The sequence below is a fragment of the Ictalurus furcatus genome, chromosome 10 (assembly GCF_023375685.1).
Source record: "Ictalurus furcatus strain D&B chromosome 10, Billie_1.0, whole genome shotgun sequence".
Taxonomy (NCBI): Eukaryota; Metazoa; Chordata; class Actinopteri; order Siluriformes; family Ictaluridae; genus Ictalurus; species Ictalurus furcatus.
The window spans coordinates 30201008-30221247 of NC_071264.1; the positions used below are offsets into that span (position 1 = coordinate 30201008).

At 45.4% G+C, this 20240-nt stretch overlaps 1 protein-coding gene across 5 annotated transcripts in view; it reads left to right on the top strand.

Moving 5' to 3' along the window:
• The window catches only part of sox6 (SRY-box transcription factor 6), a 194225-nt gene that overhangs the window by 12813 nt on the left and 161172 nt on the right, over positions 1-20240 (top strand). For all 5 annotated transcript variants that reach the window (XM_053634385.1, XM_053634387.1, XM_053634392.1 and 2 more), the window contains exon 3: positions 14754-14824. The gene's annotated coding sequence lies outside the window, so the exon portion shown is untranslated. The remainder of the gene's footprint in view (positions 1-14753; positions 14825-20240) is intronic.

Sequence of the window (20240 nt, forward strand, 5' to 3'; positions counted from 1 at the left end):
ACTGCTTCACAGCACGGCTGTCAAAAGTCTGCCGAGTGAGAGAACTATAAGGGTGTAATATTTTTTTCTCCTTTCTTTCTTTCTTTTTTTTTTTTTAATGGAAAAACTGTTGAAATGATGGAGGGAAAATGTGCGGTTTTGCCTCCCGAGCCTTCCCCAAGAGCCTCTTTGATGGTCTTAAAGAACAGCCACACTGGCACACGCCGGACACCCACGAACAGCGCAAGTCCCTCCGAGCTGAGTGGACGGGAAAATATAAAACGCCAGAAGGAAAGAGAAGAAGAAGAAGAAGAAGAAGAAGAAGAAGAAGGAGATGAGTCAGGGATTATTAGATTAAGTCAAGAGTGGAGACCTTCCCTGCCCCCCCCTTCCCCTTCCCCTTTTCATACCTTGTAGCTCTCTATTAATAAGAAAGAAAGAAGGAAACCGAAACTATTACACAGAGCAAAACTCGAACCATCTCAGGCCCTCTGTGATGCAAATGAGATGAGGTTTTCTCTCAGCCGTGACCTGTCGAACCGTTAATTCTACACCATGTTCCCTTTTTTTCTGTTCTTCTGTTTATCCACCGTGAAAACACAAGCTCTCTTTTCTTCATCTCGGACCTTTTCATCACGCCATTCTTCTAACCTTGTATAAGCACAGTCACTATATTTCAAAAGGATTAGGGAAGTAGGTACAGATCTTAGCTTAAGTGTGTGTGTGTGTGTGAGCTGAGAACCCTGTAGTACATGGGAATAAAGCTCTCTGTCTTTGGTTTAGTGGCAGGACTGGGACGATGATGATGATGATGATGATGATGATGACGATGATGATGATGATGATGATGGTGGTGGTGGTGGTGGTGGTGGTGGTAGCGATGAAGAGATGTTCCTCCTCTTTCTCCGTGTAGCTAAATTTATTGGTCGCCATCTGCAGGGTGGAGAAGTTTGGGCAAACTCCAGAGACCACGGAGAGCCTTCTAATTAAATCGTCATCATTATCAACTCGCGGTTCGCGATCGTCCCTGACGCCGAGCTCTTCCAAGATGAACATGGAAACCGAGAGAGCTGTATTTTTTTTTTCTCCTCCTCTAATCCCTGTGCTGGACGGATTTACAAAGAGAAAAGCAGAAGCCTCGATATAGCCCTGGTGCTGCTTTCTTTTTTTTTTTTGTTCTTTGGGCACTCTTCCATTTGCACGCAGGTTTAATCAATTGCAGCGGATCTGGTAAAGTCATCTCCGATTTCTCCGATGGTGTATTTTCACTCGTCCAGCGTGTCTGAGGCGTGTTAGGTCAGTAATAATATCGTTTAATGGGTGGAAGGATAAGCGTCTGTGTGCACCGCGGTGTGTGTGTGTGTGTGTGTGTGTGTGAGACATCTGACGGCGTTTTAGAGGCGTATTCCACGCACTAGACCTGTGAGTGACATGGAAGAGTGCGGGAAAAAACGCTTTATCAGAACATAATTACAGCCCCTGTGATTAAAGGGGGAAGTGACTCTGATTAGAAGAGTTTCTTGGGGACGTGGAAACTGGATGAATATTCAAACGGAGAAAAAAAAACAAAAAAAAACAAGCAGAAATGTTCAGCGGAGTGTTTTTTATTTTTTTATTTTATTTTTGTCTTCCACAAAGCTCATCCGTCTCGCTAGAGACGCGAACACAATATGATTTTTGACGTGCGACGGCGTCGTTTCTGTCGTTCTCTTTTCCTCTGAGACGGTGGAGGAGGCTTCGGGTCGTGCCGGTAAAGGAAAATAATCAGCGTTGGGACGACGTGATGAAGCGGAGTTCCTGTTAGCGCCCTGATGTCGATTATCGCACGAGTGTTTTACTCGTCTTGTACCGCAGCGACCGCGTACCAACAAGTACTATTTATTTATTTATTTATTTATTAAAGGGATAATTTACCGAGAAACCGACGATCGCGAACTCGTCTGTCCTGAAGACGTCAGAAAACGTCAAGCTTTACCTCTGACACTGGAGACTCCTTCCATCCATGTTAAATGAAATGTTTACTTACGTGTTTACGAGTCCCTGTGAATGATGTCACTATAGAAACTATTCATATTAATATTCAATATAAACCTGTGCTTTGTAGCTGCGCGAAACCTCCCGACCGATCACAATCCAGAACTCGCCGGCGGCTTCGTCTCTCGTTCTTCCTCCACTTCGGAGGCAGATAAAGGCATTTGTTATGGCCTGGCTTCGGAAGGGAGATTAATGGACGCTTCACTCCTCTCTCCTCTCACCCGTCGGTCTCCTAAAACACGACCCGGCGTGGCGATCGCCTCCGCTTCGACTTCACACAAAGCGTCTGAAACAGACTGCAGTCTCTCACGACTTTTACAATTTCACAAGTGACTTCCTTCTCAGAATAACCTTCCCCGGGCCTTTTGATTTCAGCAGGGCTTGGTTTTTTTTTTTTTTCTCGCTCCGAGAGCTATACATAAAAAAAAATAATATAAAATAAAATAAAATAAAAAAATAAAAAGCTTAGCGTTCTCGGAATTTATTGCCGATGGCTGCTTATCTCGAAGCCTTTCACACCCTTTAGAAACGGAGAGAAATAATTCTAAATTTTTGAACTTGTATTGTGTGTCGTGAGCAGCGCAGGAAGAAAAGAAAAAAAAAATCCCCCAGTGTGTGCACTGAGGAGCGACCAACCCTTAGCGACGATAACAACGGATTTGTATACTTTATTCTTTACAGTGGTGTGGTTTAAACTTGGGATTCTTTCAATACACCACACAACACAAATACGCCTTTTAAAACAGTTATTTTACTTTATTTTTACAGTTATAATACCGTTTAGTCACATCCTTGGTGTGTGTGTGTGTGTGTGTGTGTGTGTGTGTGCTTTAAGAGACGTGGTGCGGTAATCAAGCCGGTGCTTCACCGTTCGACTTTGCATGACGATTGAAAAATCTGGAGGAGAAAGCGTGAAATTGCGCCAAGCCGAAAGCCGGGGTCGAGATCCGAGCGTTCTCCTCGCGTCACCTTTCCTTCCCCTCTTATTTACATCTCGGATTCCCTTTCGGATTTATCGGCATCGAGTCGGAAATTTCGGCACCGTACGTTCATGATAACGCGAGCCACGTGTTAAACGGGCGCAGTGAAATGTCGAGACCTTTTCCTGTGACCCACCTGTCGTGCTTTCATCACCGATGATGCTAACCTCATGTTGATATCATCAGCGTGTGTGTGCGTGTGTGTGTGTGTGTGTGTGTGGTCAAGTGGATCCCGGGTTTCTTCAAATCTGACGCTCAAAATATCTTCATTTTTAAAAGTATTTTCACAGACGTTTGGCTTGGTAACCGTCTGCGCCGTCCTTCACTAGGTGAGGAGTTCGTCAGGTTTCACACGACCAGTGCCACGCTCTAATGGGCTCACTGGGCACGACTGGAACATAATAACCGCTTGGCCGTGTTTGTCTTACCCCCCTCTCGAACCTACAAAGAAAAAAAAAAAAATCACTCACGGCACGTATAAGCAGCGCTATGTGACGTAAGTTGTTATTACTGGATACATGGGATAGGAAAATTTGGATTATTTTCCAAAAATCCACCATGGAGCGGGCATTATGTCACAAAGGCCACATTGTAAGGTTTGTAAGGTTGGGCGTGTGGAGTGTGTGGAGTGTGTGTCTCACTCCGCCCCCCACACACACACACACACACCTCTTTTTACTTTACAATGCTTGTTTTAGATTGTCTGACCTCCTCGTACGTCTCATGACATTTACAATGACTTGCATAAAGGAAAGGAACATGAGAGAATCGGGTTTCGCTTCTACTCCTCCTCGGCTGGAGGAGCAGGCACGAGGAAAAACCCCGCGCCAGAAACGATCCACGAGCGACACGTTCAGCGGAAAATCCAGCCGTGGTTTAGAGACTCCGGTGTTTTTAATCACGGACCGTCACGGCTTCAGGAGTACATCCTCAGCTCGTCGAGAAAGGAAAGAGTTTTCACGGACCTTCTCCGAATCTTTTACGTTTTATTTACCGTCTCTGAGCTAGTTCGCTAGCCAGCTAACACGACTTACGAAGAGGTGTAATGGCGTGTGTAGCGAAGTGTAAATAAACCTTCTTAATGTTACACAGGCTCAATAACCTTGATGCGTTCTCAAAATGGCCGACATGATAGAGTGTGAAGTCACATGACACGCAGGGGTACCGTATATATCGCCATGAACTAATAAACGGTGTAGTGCTACACGCTAACTGGTATCGTCAGTCAGCCTTGCTAGCTGCTTAGCTGGACCTTTTCGTCAGCGGTTATTTAATAAAATACATTTTTTTTTATCCTTTTAGTTAACGTCACAAAGTTTACCGGAATGTTTCTGGTCTACATCACGTCACTCCTGCCTCATGGGTTAATATGGGTATATTATACTACTACTAGTTAGTATAATAACTCTCCTCGACCTGCTGGCGCAATCACGTGCCACGTGTAATTTCTCCAAACTCACGGTGATTGCGTTCCTGAAGCCGCTCTCGTCCTCGTACAGCTGCTCGCCTCTTCTCCGACACCTGAGTGGCTAATTGCCGCGGCATCATGGGAAAGGACGCGTCTCTAATAGCCGTGCTGAGAACCATGAGTCTCCTGTTTTCTCCCCCCTCCCCCCGACTAATTGAATTCGGCACTAAAATACTTCTGGCAGGAGCCCTTACCTTGTTTGACTTATTTATTGCCTGACTGGAGAGATAATTTGACCTCCACTTTTCAAAAGCTCTATTCCCCCCCTTCTTTAAAAAAGAAAAAAAAAAGGGAAAAAAAAAGCGCAATAAACTCAATTATACCGCCGATCAGTGACTCAAACGATGCATTTGTTTTTCGCCCGAGAGAGGAAAGTGCTCTGTGTTTCAGGGGCTTCTTTTTGTTTTTTTTCACCCTAAATGCCTGCAGCGCCGAGGCGGAGAGCGAGATTGCCTCGCCAGCTCCGGTCGTGTCAGCCAAGATTTGCGAGCGTCCTTTAAATCATTTCCCTCTCTCGAAAATTAAGAATGCAGAGATATTCTAGAACCGATCATTTCTCTCTCCAACCTTCCCGAACGCGGGCGTTCGTGCTCCGACACGTGACGATCGATCGCGGGCGTTTTCGGACGGAGGAACGACGGCGTGAGCGGCGTTAATGTAAACAAGCCGGGCGAGAGGTTAGAGTGTTAATCGTTTCAGCACGTGAACCCGGTTGTATAGGGCTCGCCGTAAACGCGGCTGTCCGTCACGTTTGAGATTTACCTTCGTTATGAAGAACGTGTGAGGAAACATTCACGCCGTCGCTGCAGAGCGCTCGTTTTCTCTTTATAGCGCCGTGTGTTTTCTTTCCCCGTGCAGGTTTGTGGCGAGGATTAACGAGTGTGTTTAGGGATTTCTGCAATATTCCCTTTCGTCTTAACCTACTGTGTGATCTCCGTCCCATCTGAGCTGTGATTGGTCGGTGTTTCTGGAACCGCAGCTCTGGCAGTAGTGACCATCACGGGTTTATATGCATTAATGCGCGTGTTCTAATAGGTTACCGTTTCTATGGCAACAGCTCGTTCACGGGACGCGTGAAATCGTGAAGGAGACGTTTGCTTTACATTTATGGAAGGAGTCTCCAGTGTCAGCGGTAAAGCTGTGAGTTTACGTGTTCAGGACAGAGGAGTTTACACGTTTCACAAAATTCTAATTTAAAAAAAAAAAAAAAGTGTAATTGTTAGTAAAGTGCTGCGGTGTAAGAGGAATAAAACACTGCAGGACATGCTGTTAGAGGAAAATAATCCGCTTCAGGGCGGTAACGTCCTGCGCTCCCGCCTCGGAGCCTCCACAGTTTCCTCTTCGTCCGCTACAAAAGACGACATTTTTATCGCTCTTGTGCTCGTCTTTGCGCGTTCCCCTCTCATCTCGGTCTTATCAGATTGTCTAAAGTGGTCGCATTTTCAATTCAGTTGCAAATGTAATCTTTGGAAATGTCTGAACAAAAAAAAAAAAAAAAACCCCGAATAATTTCGTGGGCAACTGATGGCGCCTGATTGTAACCTGATCATTTCTGGATCAATTGATCCCATTCTGGTTTAATTCAGCATGTGATTGACTTTCAGCACTGTTATGGGGAGAAAAGAAATAAATAAAAGGGGGAAATAAATAAATAAATAAATGAATGAATGAATGAATGAATGAATCCCCGCCCGGCGTTCGGTCTTTTAAAGAGCGAGCGCAGTCATTTGAATACAGATGCTCGCCGCTTAGACCTTGTCACTGAAAATGGCTGAAAGTCAGGAGACAATTGCAGGTTGATTATGTTTCCACTGACAGAAGATGCGGGGTCCTTTTGTGCCTGGGATTTTTATTTGCATTTAAATGTTTATCGTGGATGTGTAACGCTCACGCGCGCTGATTGTCGGCGCTGGCTGTCGGCTTTTGTTGTCTGAAAAACAAAACCGATGAATTTCAGAAGTGAGAGGAAGCGGATCTGGAATTGTTATTATTTATTTATTTATTTATTTATTTATTTAAAAAAACAAAACAGAAACAAAAAGAAAAGCGGCGTTAGACTCGGAATCAATCATCGTGACTTTGTTTTCATGCTGCTTCCTTTTGTGGAAAGATTTACTCAGCATCTGCGTAAAAGATTTGTGAGCGATCATGCTCGTGTCACTGAAAGTGAGGCATGTTTTTGACCTTTGTTTTTGTCTGAATCGGGAAAAGAAAATGTGTGTGTGTGTGTGTGTGTGTGGGTGTGCGCGCGTGTGTGTGCATATCAGAGGCTTTTTCCTTGAACCCCTTCCAAACAGCTTGTGGTGATGTAGGTGACTTCAGATTGTAGTTTTGGAGACTTTCTGACCCCAAGACACAACTAACTTCTGCAGTTCTCCAGCTGTGATCCTTGGAGATGTTTTGTCCACTCGAACCGTCCTCTTCACAGTGTGTTGAGACGATATAGACACACGTCCAATTCCAGGTGGATTCATAACATTTCCAGTGGACTGGAACTTCTTAATTATTGCCCTGATGGTGGAAATGGCCATTTTCACTGCTCGTGCTATTTTCTTATAGCCACGCCCCATTGTGTGAAGCTCAACAACCTTTTGCTGCACATCACAGCTACATTCCTCGCTCTTACCCACTGTTATGGGTAAGAGCGAGGGAATTCAGCCTGCGTATTACCTCGTATTTATACCCCTGTGAAACAGGAAGTCACGGTTGAGCAATTTCCTGTTCCTATTCACCCAGGTGTACTAAAAAAGTAAACAAAGATTTTTTTTTTTTTGGGGATAAACCCCTGTTGTGTTTGCAGTTGTTTGATATCCATGAGAGCAGAGTATTTTTGTGAACTTTTTGAACAACAGATCAAAAGGTTAAACAATGAAGACAATTTTTCTCAGCTTTCTTTGTTCATATTTACCAAGAGAGCTAATATTAGTGGAGAGCACTGTGTGTGTGTGTATATATATATATATATATATATATATATGTGTGTGTGTGTGTGTATAGGTATAGGTTAGTGATAGTGTGTGTATGGGTGTGGGTGTGGAGCTCATGGCCGACCACGTCTCCTGCTGCTCGGGGCTCCGGGTCCTTTTGTCCTGCAGCACTCAGCATGTCTGCCTCCTCAGGAGAGCGACGACTTTCGCCAGTTTGGCCGCACAAAAGCCCTTCTTTCCTTTGAGGTGTTAAAAACTTCCATTTATGCATTCCCTGGACAAAAAGCCCCGAGCCCATTTTCGAGGCCAGTGGCAACACAGGCGGACATTGTGGCCACGCTTCTCAGGCACTCATTTCACAGCTTCTAAAAACCAGTATGTGGTGAACAGGATTTCAGCAGCTAAAACGCCCCGCGAGAGTGTGGGCGATAAGAGAGCGAGAGAAAGAGAGAGAGAGAGCGATAGAATGGCCGGTAAGTCACCGAAGCAGACTCTGTCTTGAACCCGTGATTGTGACTCCAGGGGAGCAATCGGTCTCGTCAAGTGGGGGGGACGTTCACCCGCTGGACTTGTCACCAAACCCAAATAACTCAATGATACGGTGGGTTTTTATTTCTTCGGCGCGTTCGTGACGCCGCTGGCCCTTACAGCGTGACCCAGAGAGGACGCCGACCATTTCTACCACCGCAAAGCTAGCCGTGTGAGGGCTAACACGCAGTGCGGCACGTCGGTGTAGGAAAATAATCAGTGACAGGATGAAGCGGTGTCATTCCTCTCGCCCTGATCTTTATTATCATGCTATAACAGCATGTCAAGACAGCAATTAACACGACATTCCGTCTTTATTTAATTGTAGATTAATATCGTCGTTGTTTTTAATCCGTTTACAGTTACACGTAACGTCCGTCAGACAAGTTCCCGTTCTCACTCGCGTTATAGCGTCGATAAACAGTCGTTCCCTCACCAGCCTCTCTTTGATCTCTCTATCCATTCATCATTAGTCTCAGATTATGCCTGGCGTGGGCTGTACGAGTCGCTGCGAGGGAGCTGTTCCTATAGACGATAATAAAAAGCAGTACACGGGATGGTAACGTCCTCACTAAGTATTAGCACCCTCGACGTTCTAGAGATCGCTGGTCACGTTCACAAACTCGCTACGTCACGTCACAGGTTTGCGTCAGCTAAAAAAATGTCCTCTGTATGTCAAGACCGATTAGCTAATTATTAGCGATCACAGCACCTGATACGTGGCGTGGTTAGGCAATACTCCTACTACCTTTGTTAGGATGTTCTACCCCTCCTTCTTTCCTTCCTTCCTTCCTTCCTTCCTCTTCACGATGTTCCTCCTCCTCCTCCTCCTCCTCCTGAACCTCCTCCCCGATAGCTTTATCTCCTCGCTCAATAATTAAGTCGACTTGCTGCTGGGGAACCGTGTTTCCTTTTGGAAGAAGTGCAGGCGCGAGTTGCTTTTTGTCCGGCTGGAGATTGAATTTGACAATGGGGTCCGTGCCGAATGACAGGCATGGAGCTTTTTCAAGCGAGAACCCCCCCCCCCCAATCCTCTCCGCTTCCCATCCAATCCTCCCGTCCCGAATGACAGCTTAGCCTCCGTCGCTGGTCTAAGGCCTCCTGCTTCATTTTCCCCCCATTTCCCCCCTTTTTCCGGCCCCGGTTCTGGCCCTGCTGTTGGTGGAGAGATAACCTGGCCTCCACTAGGTACACGAGCGACCTGCTGATGGGCGAGATTGGCTCTTTTGTCCCAATAACTGCCTTTGCTAAATCTCCTCTTTAACATGTTGTGGACTAAGAAGAGCGCAGGGATGGGAATAGTGTATAGAGGTGATGTGTTTTTTTTTTTCTTCCATTGGTTCAGAGGCCTGAATAAAGCTTTAGGTGATGGGGTGCAATTTAAAATGTTCCATGTCATGTCACGGAGCGCAATAGGAGATGACCACTGAGTTTAACCGCTTCGGTGTGCAGGTTTAGTCTCTTAAAAGCTCACCTTGGAGGATGTTTAAAAGCATATTGCTGTACAGTACATTTCTCTAAAACAAGCTGCGGAAGAGTGAAGAGTGTGCGCGCTGAGAGAGAGAGAGTGTGTGTGTGTGTGTGTGTGTGTGTGATTTGGCTCCTGCTCTCAGCAGTCACTTTGCGGTGTTGTGTTTATTAGAGACATGTGTTGGGATGATGCGTGGAGGAGAGATCGAGTGGAACTCTGAAACTTGTAACGCCGTTAAAAAACTGTTTTCATTCACACACATTACACACACTTTAATACTGCTGGAGAGGGGAATAGAGACGTGTGTGTGTGTGTGTGTGTGTCTGTCTGTCTCTCTCTCTGTCTCTTTCTCTCTTTATCTTTCTCTCTCTCCCTCTCTGTCTGTCTTTTTCATACTTTTGTCTCTTTATCTGTCGCTCTCTTTGTCTCTCTGTTTCCCTCTGTCTGTCTGTCTTTTTCTTTTCTCTGTCTGTCTCTCCTTTTCTCTGTCTGTGTCTCCTTTTCTCTGTCTGTCTGTCTCTCCTTTTCTCTGTCTGTCTGTCTCTCCTTTTCTCTGTCTGTCTCTCCTTTTCTCTGTCTGTCTATCTCTCCTTTTCTCTGTCTGTCTGTCTTTTTCTTTTCTCTGTCTGTCTGTCTCTCCTTTTCTCTGTCTGTCTCTCTTTTTCTCTGTCTGTCTCTCCTTTTCTCTGTCTGTGTCTCCTTTTCTCTGTCTGTCTGTCTTTTTCTTTTCTCTGTCTGTCTCTCCTTTTCTCTGTCTGTCTCTCCTTTTCTCTGTCTGTCTGTCCTTTTCTTTTCTCTGTCTGTCTCTCCTTTTCTCTGCCTGTCTTTTTCTTTTCTCTGTCTGTGTCTCCTTTTCTCTGTCTGTCTGTCTTTTTCTTTTCTCTGTCTGTCTCTCCTTTTCTCTGTCTGTCTCTCCTTTTCTCTGTCTGTCTGTCCTTTTCTTTTCTCTGTCTGTCTCTCCTTTTCTCTGCCTGTCTTTTTCTTTTCTCTGTCTGTCTCTCCTTTTCTCTGTCTGTCTCTCCTTTTCTCTGTCTGTCTCTCCTTTTCTCTGTCTGTCTTTTTCTTTTCTCTGTCTGTCTCTCCTTTTCTCTGTCTGTCTGTCCTTTTCTTTTCTCTGTCTGTCTCTCCTTTTCTCTGCCTGTCTTTTTCTTTTCTCTGTCTGTCTCTCCTTTTCTCTGTCTGTCTCTCCTTTTCTCTGTCTGTCTCTCTGTTTCTCTGCTGTCTGTCTGTCAGTTTCAGTTTTCCAGTGTTTTATGAGCTTTATTGGCGTGACAGACAGTTGTACATTAGTATTGCCGAAGCGAGTACAAGGGAAGGATAATGTAAACACGAGAAATTAAATAAAAGGCAAAATGAAATAAAATAAAGCGGAATGAAATACTAATAGATTAAATAAAAAACGAGTGCAAACTGTACACAAGAATGTAGAAATTAGGGACAAAATAAATTCACTACATACAGAATAATTGATATAAGAAGAATAAAATGAGTAAAATTACAGGATAAAAGTGAATTTACTCTCTGACTCTCTCGCTGTCTCTCTCTCTTTCTCTCTCTCTTTCTCTCTGTCTCTCTCTGTATGTCTGTCTCTCTCTCTGTCTGTCTTTCTCTCTGTCTCTCTCTCTGTCTCTCTCTCTGTCTCTCTCTCTCTCTCTGTCTCTCTCTCTGTCTCTCTCTCTGTCTCTCTCTCTCTGTCTGTCTCAATCTCTGTCTGTCACTCAGTCTGTCTGTCTCTCTCTCTGTCTCTCTCTGTCTGTCTCTCTCTGTCTGTCTCTCTCTCTCTCTCTCTCTCTGTCTCTCTCTCTCTGTCTGTCTCAATCTCTGTCTGTCACTCAGTCTGTCTGTCTGTCTCTCTGTCTCTCTCTCTGTCTCTCTCTCTCTGTCTCTCTGTCTCTCTCTGTATGTCTGTCTCTCTGTCTCTCTCTCTGTCTCTCTCTGTATCTCTCTCTCTGTCTCTCTCTCTGTCTCTCTCTGTATGTCTGTCTCTCTGTCTTTCTCTCTGTCTCTCTTTGTATGTCTGTCTCTCTCTGTATGTCTGTCTCTCTGTCTCTCTCTCTGTCTGTCTCTCTCTCTCTCTCTCTGCTTCTCTCTCTCATTCTCTTTGTGTCTCTCTGTCCATCTGTCTGTCTCTCTTTCTCTGACTTACAGTCTCTCTCTCCGTCTATCTGTCTCTCCATCATTGCCCTGTCTATCTCTCTCTGTCTGTGTTTCTTTCTTTCTTTCTTTCTGCTTCTCTCACTTTGCAAAGTTTTTCCTCTTCTCTTCTTTTCTTACCCTGTTCTTCCCTGTTTTTTTTTATTCGGTGCCTGTGTTTTTTCAGGAGCGAGCGAGCGAGAGAGAGAGAGAGAGAGAGAGAGAGAGGGAGTAAAGCGTGAGCTCACTGCAGGCGTAATTACAGACACAATGCTTCAGTAATAAAACAGTTGGGAAACTAATAAAAGCGACTCGGAGCTGATTGTGATTCTCTGGAGTCAAATCCATGATCACGCAATTAGTGAAGGGGTTTGATTGAGGAAACTCTCGCTGCTTACTGCTTTATTCCCAGTACAACACACACACACACACACACACACACACACACACACACAGTGTCACATTCACTTTACTATTCACATGCCTAGGCTTTGTACTACATTCTAATTATTATTATTATTATTATTATTATTATTACTATTATTTATTATTAATGAAAAATGTATAATTTTGAGCCTTTTCCTTAAATAAAGCAAGCGTATACACCGGTGAGTTTACACCGTTACCTCGTACTTTCCTTCCTCATCATTTCTCTCAATTACCATCACATTATAAATTCAAATTCTTGTTAATTTTTTACCTCCGCAATTAAAACAGGACAGTCTTTATTAAAGCTCGACGGGAACGAGGAATACGTAATGTGACTGGAGGAGAGAACCGTTTATGGAATTAGTGCTCCTGTCAAGGGCTCACACACACACACACACACACACACACACAGAGTGCAGGAGAGGTGAGACAGTGTGGGGACACACACAGGTCTATGGTGCTCCCCTCTGAGAGCTCGAAACAGGCTGCCAGCTCAGAGGTGCGATTTCGATGACAACGGCTTTCCATTCGCACGCGCGCACACACACACACACACACACACACACACACACACACACACACACACACATACTCACCCCCCCATCCCTTTTAACCCACAGCAATTTGCCGAAGATTACAAATCTTTATCTATTAAAGAACGACACATCGTGCTTTTTGTCCCTTTATAGTTACATTTAATGTTGTGAAACATCCATGAATAAGTCAGTTCCTGTTCTCACTTACTGTACGTTATAGTTATGGGCCGTTCCCCTCACCAGCCTCTCGAAGTTAATAAGACAAAACTGCCCCCCCCTAACCCCCCAACCCCCCCCTCTGACACTGGAGACTCCTTCCGTAAAAGGTTCAACAGATAACCGTCTCCTTACGGAACATTTCGCCGCATCGTTTATCAGCTGCAGACGTTTTCTTCATCTGTTTAATCCGTTCGTCATCGGCGGAGCACGTGCTTTGTACAGGTCACCGTGAACGTGCTGTTACTATAGAAACGATAACGTATCAAAAACGTATCGCCACCTTCTGACCAATCAGAATGCACGATTCGGCAGCGCTACATGCTACATGAATAATGTTTTTGAGGTTTTGTGCGACATTTCTGTAAATCCTCACACACACACACACACACACACACACACACACACACGTGTACAGTCTGTATTGTCAGGAACAGATCCGATGGGTTCTGCTGCGGTTCTCCTGCGGTTCTCCTCTGCTGCGTGAGAACAGAGGGCTCGGTCGCTTCATGCTTTTTTCCCCCTCCCTCGCCTGAGATGGAGGGAGCACAAATTGCAGGCGGATCAATTAGCTGTGACCTTAAACCCCTGTGTCCTTGTTTAATTGGCGGTGCCGAGGCAGGCTAATTGTATAAATCAGCTGGTAATGAGATCCCTGCTTGTTGTGAAAAACAGAATAATGTGTAGAAATGAACATCAATGAGCTTTGTGCACTTCTTCCCTCACTCCCCCTCACCCCAACACACCCCGTCACCACACACACACATTTTTTCCCCTCTTTCATTTCATCTCTCTTTCTTTTTTCTTTTTTTCTCTCCAAGTTGCAATTTGAAAAATGGAGAAAAAAAATCCAAACTTTTTGCTGAGATAAGAGCTAAAAGCCGAGCGCATCTACATTAAAGAAAGCGTCTGTTTGTTGGTGTTTTCCCTCGTGGCCTCTCTCTCTCTCTCTCTCTCTCTCTCTTTCTCTCGGCCATCCGGAGAGCCGTGCTCGAGCTGATCTGAGGCCGAGAGCTAAATAAATCATTAGCGCAGCGCGGTGTGAGAGAGGGCCGAGCGCGAGATTGAATAAAACAAGCACTTTATATGAAAGGCATTTATTAGCAGAATCAAACAGCGCAGCACGGATTAATGAGGTATCAGAGACACCGACTCTAAACACTGTCCCGAGTCGAGTTCCTCAAAGGAACAACGAGCGAGAGAGACAGAGAGAGAGACAGCAAGAGAGAGGGAGAGAGACAGAGACAGACAGAGAGAGAGCGAGAGGGGGCTGTTTAACTTCAACTGCTAATACGTGCAGCCAAATCTGTCTGTCTCTTTCTCTCTCTCCCCCTCTGTCTCTCTCTCGCTCTCTCTCGCTCTCTCTCTGTCTCTCTCTCACTCTCTCTCTCTCTCACTCTCTCTCTGTCTCACTCTCTCTCTCTCTCTCCCTGTCTCTTACTCTCTCTCCCTCTCTCTCTCGCTCTCTCTCTGTCTCGCTCTCTCTCTCTCTCTCCCTCTCTCTCTCTCTCTCTCTCTCGCTCTCTCTCTCTCTCTCTTTCTCTCTCGTTCTGTCTCTCCCTGTCTCTACCTTCATGTGTCTCTCTCTGCATCTCTTTCTCTCTGTCTTCGTATCTATCTTTATATCTGTCTCCCACTCTGTCTGTTTCTCTTTCATTTTCACCTCTCTCTCTCTCCTTCCCTGTCTCTCTTTCTCACAGTCTTTCTATCTCACTTTGCGTCTCAGCTCTTTCTCCCTCGCTGTATCTCGTTCTGTCGCTCATTCTTTGTCTCTCTTTCCTTTTCTGCTTCTCTCTCCATGTCTCTCTCTCTCTCTCTCTCTTTCTCTCTCTCTTTTTGTCTCTGGTTCTGTCTTTCTCTCTGTCTTTCTACCTCTATTTCTGTCTCTCTCCCTTTCCTGTTCCTCCATTCGCTCTTAGTGTATCTCCTTCACTCCGTCTTGCTCACCCTCTCTCTCTCTCTCTCTCTCTTGCGCACTCTCTCTATCTCTCTCTCCTTTCAGAAACAGTCACTGACTTGTTCTTTTCTTTCTCTCTTTTTGTTCCATTTCAGGTCATTTTCATGAATTCAAAATCAACTAACAAGTGATCTCTGGGAGCTGGGGATAAAGTCGCACTGTTTACGTGAGTACTGGAATCGATTTATTTATTTTTACGTCCCGACCCACATCGTCCTTCTCTCTCTCTCTCTCTCTCTCTCTCTCTCTCTGCACGTCTCTCATCTCTCGTTCCATTTCAAATCCGTGAAGAACACATCGTCTCTCCTCAACACCTACAAGTGTCTTTTGTTTACTTTCCTGGAACGCTTATTTCTATAAAGTCATAATCAGACTTGCAAAATGTAAAAAGAAAGAAAGGAAGAAATTAAATGAAGAGTTTTTTTTTTGGGGTAAAGGTTCATCATGCTTCTTCACTCGCAGTGACATCACATGATATGCTCTTTTATGCGTACTGACATGATATCTGAGAAAAGTCGCTGAAACGGTTCTTAAGTTTAGCGCCAAGCGGGAACATCACAACATTTCAATCACTTCGGAAAAACATGGATATGGTCAGATACCTCTCTGTCTCTCTCTCTCTCTCTCTCTCTCTCTCTCTCTCTCTCTCACACACACACACACACACACACACGTCCACCTGTATATAGAGTGAATCTATTCTCCATGCTAATACGCTCTGTGTTATTGGTCGTTTTCTGGCTGCCAGTTGTCCTCAATACGAGCATTCAGAGCGATGAAGAAAGAACTCCATTTAAAGAAAACGGACGATATACGGCCGCGGCGTAGCGCCACAATATGTCTTAAAAGGCAGTTCTCTTTCCAGCGGCGTAAAAAAAAAAAAGAAAAGAGAAAGATCATATCTGGCAAAGTGTTGCTTCTGGGTAACGTTAGGCAAACAAGCTCCCCCCAAAAGTTAAGTTCACGTTAATCTTTTTTCAAATGTCAGGTTGGATATGAGCCACAGGACGGCGGACTTTAATATTATATTAGAGCGAAGGGGGAAAAAAATTGAAATAACGGCCTGGTGTTAATTAGGCCGGTGAGAATGACACACATCCCGCCGCAAAGTTCACGGCCATTCGCTAAAGCCGGGTGCTTTATCCCTGCGATTTCAAGTCAAACACGGCGTCCTCGCTCGGCCGGGATTATTTTTTTCTTTCTTTCTTTTTCTTTTTTTTTCCCCCGGCGTGTTGGTGAGTAGCGTGTTAAGTCCGCTCTGAAAGCCTGCCAGCTCAGAGAGAGAGAGCTGAATGCTGGGATAACAAAGGGACCTGGAGTGATTACCACCTTTGTGTGCCAGGCTTGTCAGTCAGTCAGTCAGGGTGGGGTGAGGGTGGGGGTGGGGGGTGGGGACGGTGAAAAGGCGGCCCACCTTTTATTAAGCTCGCGGCGCGTCTCAGATTGCAGCGTCACTTTGGGAAGAGGAAGATATCAAGATATCACGTGTCACCATATCGCCCGAATCGCCATTCCGTTATCTCGGCACTTTGACGCTCGGTTTTACGAGTCCGAGCTTTTTTCAGACGGACGTCATTTCAAAGGGAATTCTGAAAAGGATATGAGCGGTTACTCCTCGGCGAGTGCGTCTCATTACGACCGGTTTGCTATGCGCGGTTTGTGCTGAGCTGGACTCTACGTGTAGGATGCTGTTACATGTTCTAGAGTATTGGAGCATGCTGGGAGCAACTAACACCACACAGCAGCTGTGGGACGCACTGAGCCCCTTTATAGGCAGCGCGAACACAGATATTAGACTTGATAAGTTGCAGGGTCAGGTCTCTATTTTTGGGCATGAAGCGCTGATTGTTGAGCTGAATAAAGGTGAACGAGCTGCTGGTAGAACAGCAAACATCAGCCCTTCGTCCTGGAGCGCGTCCAGCCGTGGGCCAACAGTGTGAGCCTTGTAGTGTAGACTCGGTGTGTGTGTGTGTGTGTGTGTGTGTGTGTGTGTGTGTGTGTAGGTGGTGAATATTCAATTCAATTCAATTCAGTTTTATTTGTATAGCGCTTTTTACAATAGACATTGTCTCAAAGCAGCTTTACAGAAATGTATAAACTATAAACACGGGATACAGATATTAAAAGTGCGAATTTATCCCTATTGGGCGAGACGGTGGTGACGGTGGTGAGGGGAAAACTCCCTGAGATGTCAAGAGGAAGAAACCTTGAGAGGAACCAGACTCAGAAGGGAACCCGTCCTCATCTGGGGAACGACGGATAGTGCGAAAAAGTCCTTCGATGTTTAAAAGACGGCGAAGAATCTCCTCCGACGCGTTTTTTTCTCTTCTTCCATCCGTTTCCGTCGTGAACCCTTAACACGCTGTCAGGAAGGTCCCGGGGGATCGCGAGCTCGTCTGTAGAAGACGAGAAGATTCTGGACGCGGTGTATTGTGTACGCTCGACACGTTTGGCACGTTGGATTAAACCCGCGGAAGGAACGTCACAACGTCTCATCAAAACGTTTGTGCGCGCTTTCCGGACACGCCTCTCCACCGACCCGTCAGAGTTCTCCTGACGCGTGGCACTGCAGACAACGCGCGCGCAGAACGTAGTAGCACGTGGAAAGATCGAGTGCTAGCATGACGTCTACGTTTACGCAGGTTTACCCGTAAAAGTATAAACCGGGCTTGATCCGCATGTCCAAAAACTTTTACACCTTAGGAAGAATCGAACATTTTCATTCTCACATGTGCAAGAATCACGTAATTGTATTTAGGTCTAAACGTAGCCTGTTTATGCACCTCGTCAGTAACCGTGTGCGTTCTGCGCAGGTTGGCTAATTGAAAGCCCATTAGCTCACACACACAATGCCAAAAGCCTCGTTTTAAAGCTGCCAGTACGCATTACGGAGCGTTCCTCATGGTCTAGACTCGACGCGCGCTCCTGTCTCCTTCGTTTTAGATTTTTTCATAACGCACCCGCCCCGGATTCCCCGCACACTCCTATCAGCGAGGCCTTGTGCGCTCATTAATCTAAATTCCTTTGCAACTTTAATCTGCATGTTTAATTAATCACAAAAACAAGGTGGTGAGTAATTTGGGCAAACGTGTGGCTTGTTTGTGCCCGCCGTTTAATCCCTCCTGTGTGAACTCATTTGGAAACACCTGAGGATGCAGGCAGGCGCCCGCCATCATCAACATCACCCCCCGCCCCCCCCACACTCCACTCCACATACCCTCTAACACCCCCCCATCCCTCCTCAATAGGCAGAATACACTCTTTGTCAGCGCGTGCCATTCATCTAATAAAGCTTTCCGGAGCGTTCTGTCATTTTGCATTTAGCCTGTCTTGGTGCTGATGTCTCTGTGGAGCCAGGGGTCTCCGGGAATGATTTTCTGCTAGGAAAGGGAGGGGAAAAAAAATGAAATAAACAGCTCAACAGGCGCAGTAATGAAAATGAATAACCTTTGGGTGGTTATTTTCTCATCCATTATCTGCGCGTCCCCAGTCACAGTTCTCCACTGACCCTCACCTCCATTATTGTCAGAGACAATGTTCAATTGGGGTCAGTGTTTTAATCTCATCAGTGAAATTCTTCTGCTCTGCTTCTTTCTCCCGTCCCTCCGGAGGGACCCGAGAGCCTGGCGTTTAATCAGCGGGAATTTAGAAGAAGATTTAATTGTTGGGAATTGAATTATTGGAACGCCTGAGATCTCAGAAGAAAGGGAGAGCGTTCTCGGTCAAGTGGTTCGAGTTCTGGTTAGATTTCCACTAAATTCTCAAGGAGTTTTTGATTAGGATGTGTCTGGTGTTCTGAGCCTTTTCATTTTCATCTTTTGTTACATCGTTGCAATAATTGTGCTACGTTCTTAGCTACGATGCCGAGTCCTTCATTATGTTTGAGCTATTTTATATATTGTTATACTGTTACAAGTTGAAGCATGTGTAGTTACATCGTTACGAGACCTTCGTTACATTGTTACGTGCTGCTGAAAAGTCTGTCGTTACATTGTTACACACTAAAAGTCTTTTGTTCCATCGTTATACCACTTTCGTTACATTGTTACACGCTGAAAAGTAATTTGTTACACGCTTACAAGAATTGTTACACAACGTGGAGTCTTTTGTTTTGACAATTTGCCATAAATTCTTCCGGTTACACTGTTACGTGACGGGGCGTTGCTGATACACCTGTTTAACGCCCGGCATTTTTCATCACTGCCTGTAACTAGTTCAGGCCAAAAAGTCTGGAGTTGATCCTTACGCAGCCATTAATTCCACACCGCTTGACATTCCGTACCATCCTGTCTCAGTCTTTAGTGCGTTCCCGTCCCAGCAACAGGTCGTCATAGCCCCGGCAGTGGCTCCTTCCAAGATTTATTCTCTATACGGCTTTTCTTGATACCTCAATACGCTTTATTTAACTCTCTAAACAGCGAAACGTAATACAGACTTGGCCGCGCTCCTTCCTTTCAGCCCACAGACGTTAGCGTAGAAGGGAAAAAAAAAAAAAGCACCGTTTCACCTATTAGCTTTACGGAGGCGCATGCCGCTGCGCTGAAGAGCATGTCATTAATCTCCAGGCTTCCACAGCTGGGAAGCGTAATGCATAACTAAAAGTCCTGTAAAACGAATTAATGATTTCAACCATGAACTTTTCTCCCAAAACGCCGTGAATCCTCCGGAGCTGATAACGCGCGCCGCTCCCCAGCCCCGGGGGTGTGAAATCCGTGTTATGTCGAGAGTTTGCGAGTTAATTGATTCCCAAATTATTTAAAGTTTGCAGGGCTCGCGGGACTGCTCGGCTCTAATGACGCCCATTCTCAAAGAGTAGAACAAGGGGGAAAGGGAAAAAAAAAAAAAACCACAACTTTGTCGTTTTTTTTTTTGTCTTTCCATCACTCTTTTTTTTTCAACAAGGCTGAATTGTAATAAGCTAACAAGCTTAATGAAGGACATACAGAAGCCTCGTTTTTTTCCCTCCTGTCCTCCCCCACAAAGCCTCGTTTCAGGGCCTTGAATGCCCCGAGACGAGTGAATGCCGGTGCTGTTTTCGCATTGTGTCACTTCACCGAGGCTAACCTTGGAGGTGTCTCGCTCGACAGAAAACAGAGAAGACCAGCTAATTGTTTCTTTCCCCTTTATTCAGCTATAAGCATCGGTACGGACGCTCTCGCTCCGCGAAGAACGTGCAGCTAAAATTATAATCTACAAAAGAGTACGTTTAGAAAAGGGAGCGCGCAGACAAAGCGGCGATTTTATCAATAGTTTTTCATCTCGTTTTCGATGCGTTTCTAAGCACGCTCGCAGCCTTGATCGCGTTCGGTTTCACATGAGCAGTCTCTCTGCTGATTGTTCACACTCCCGCTTTATTTTGATTTGATTTGATTTGATTTGGTGAACAAAGACATCATCGTTTTCTTTAAGCGCCGCCATACGTATTATAAAATCGCGTTCAGGCCGCGTTTGTAATATACAGAGGGGGCGGGGAAAAACAACATGGCTGTTCAGGAACAGTTCAAGCGTTTATGGAAAGGACAGTTCGGATTTCATGCTGTTGTTGTAGTAATACGAGGGTTTTTTTGGTCACAAATTTTGGC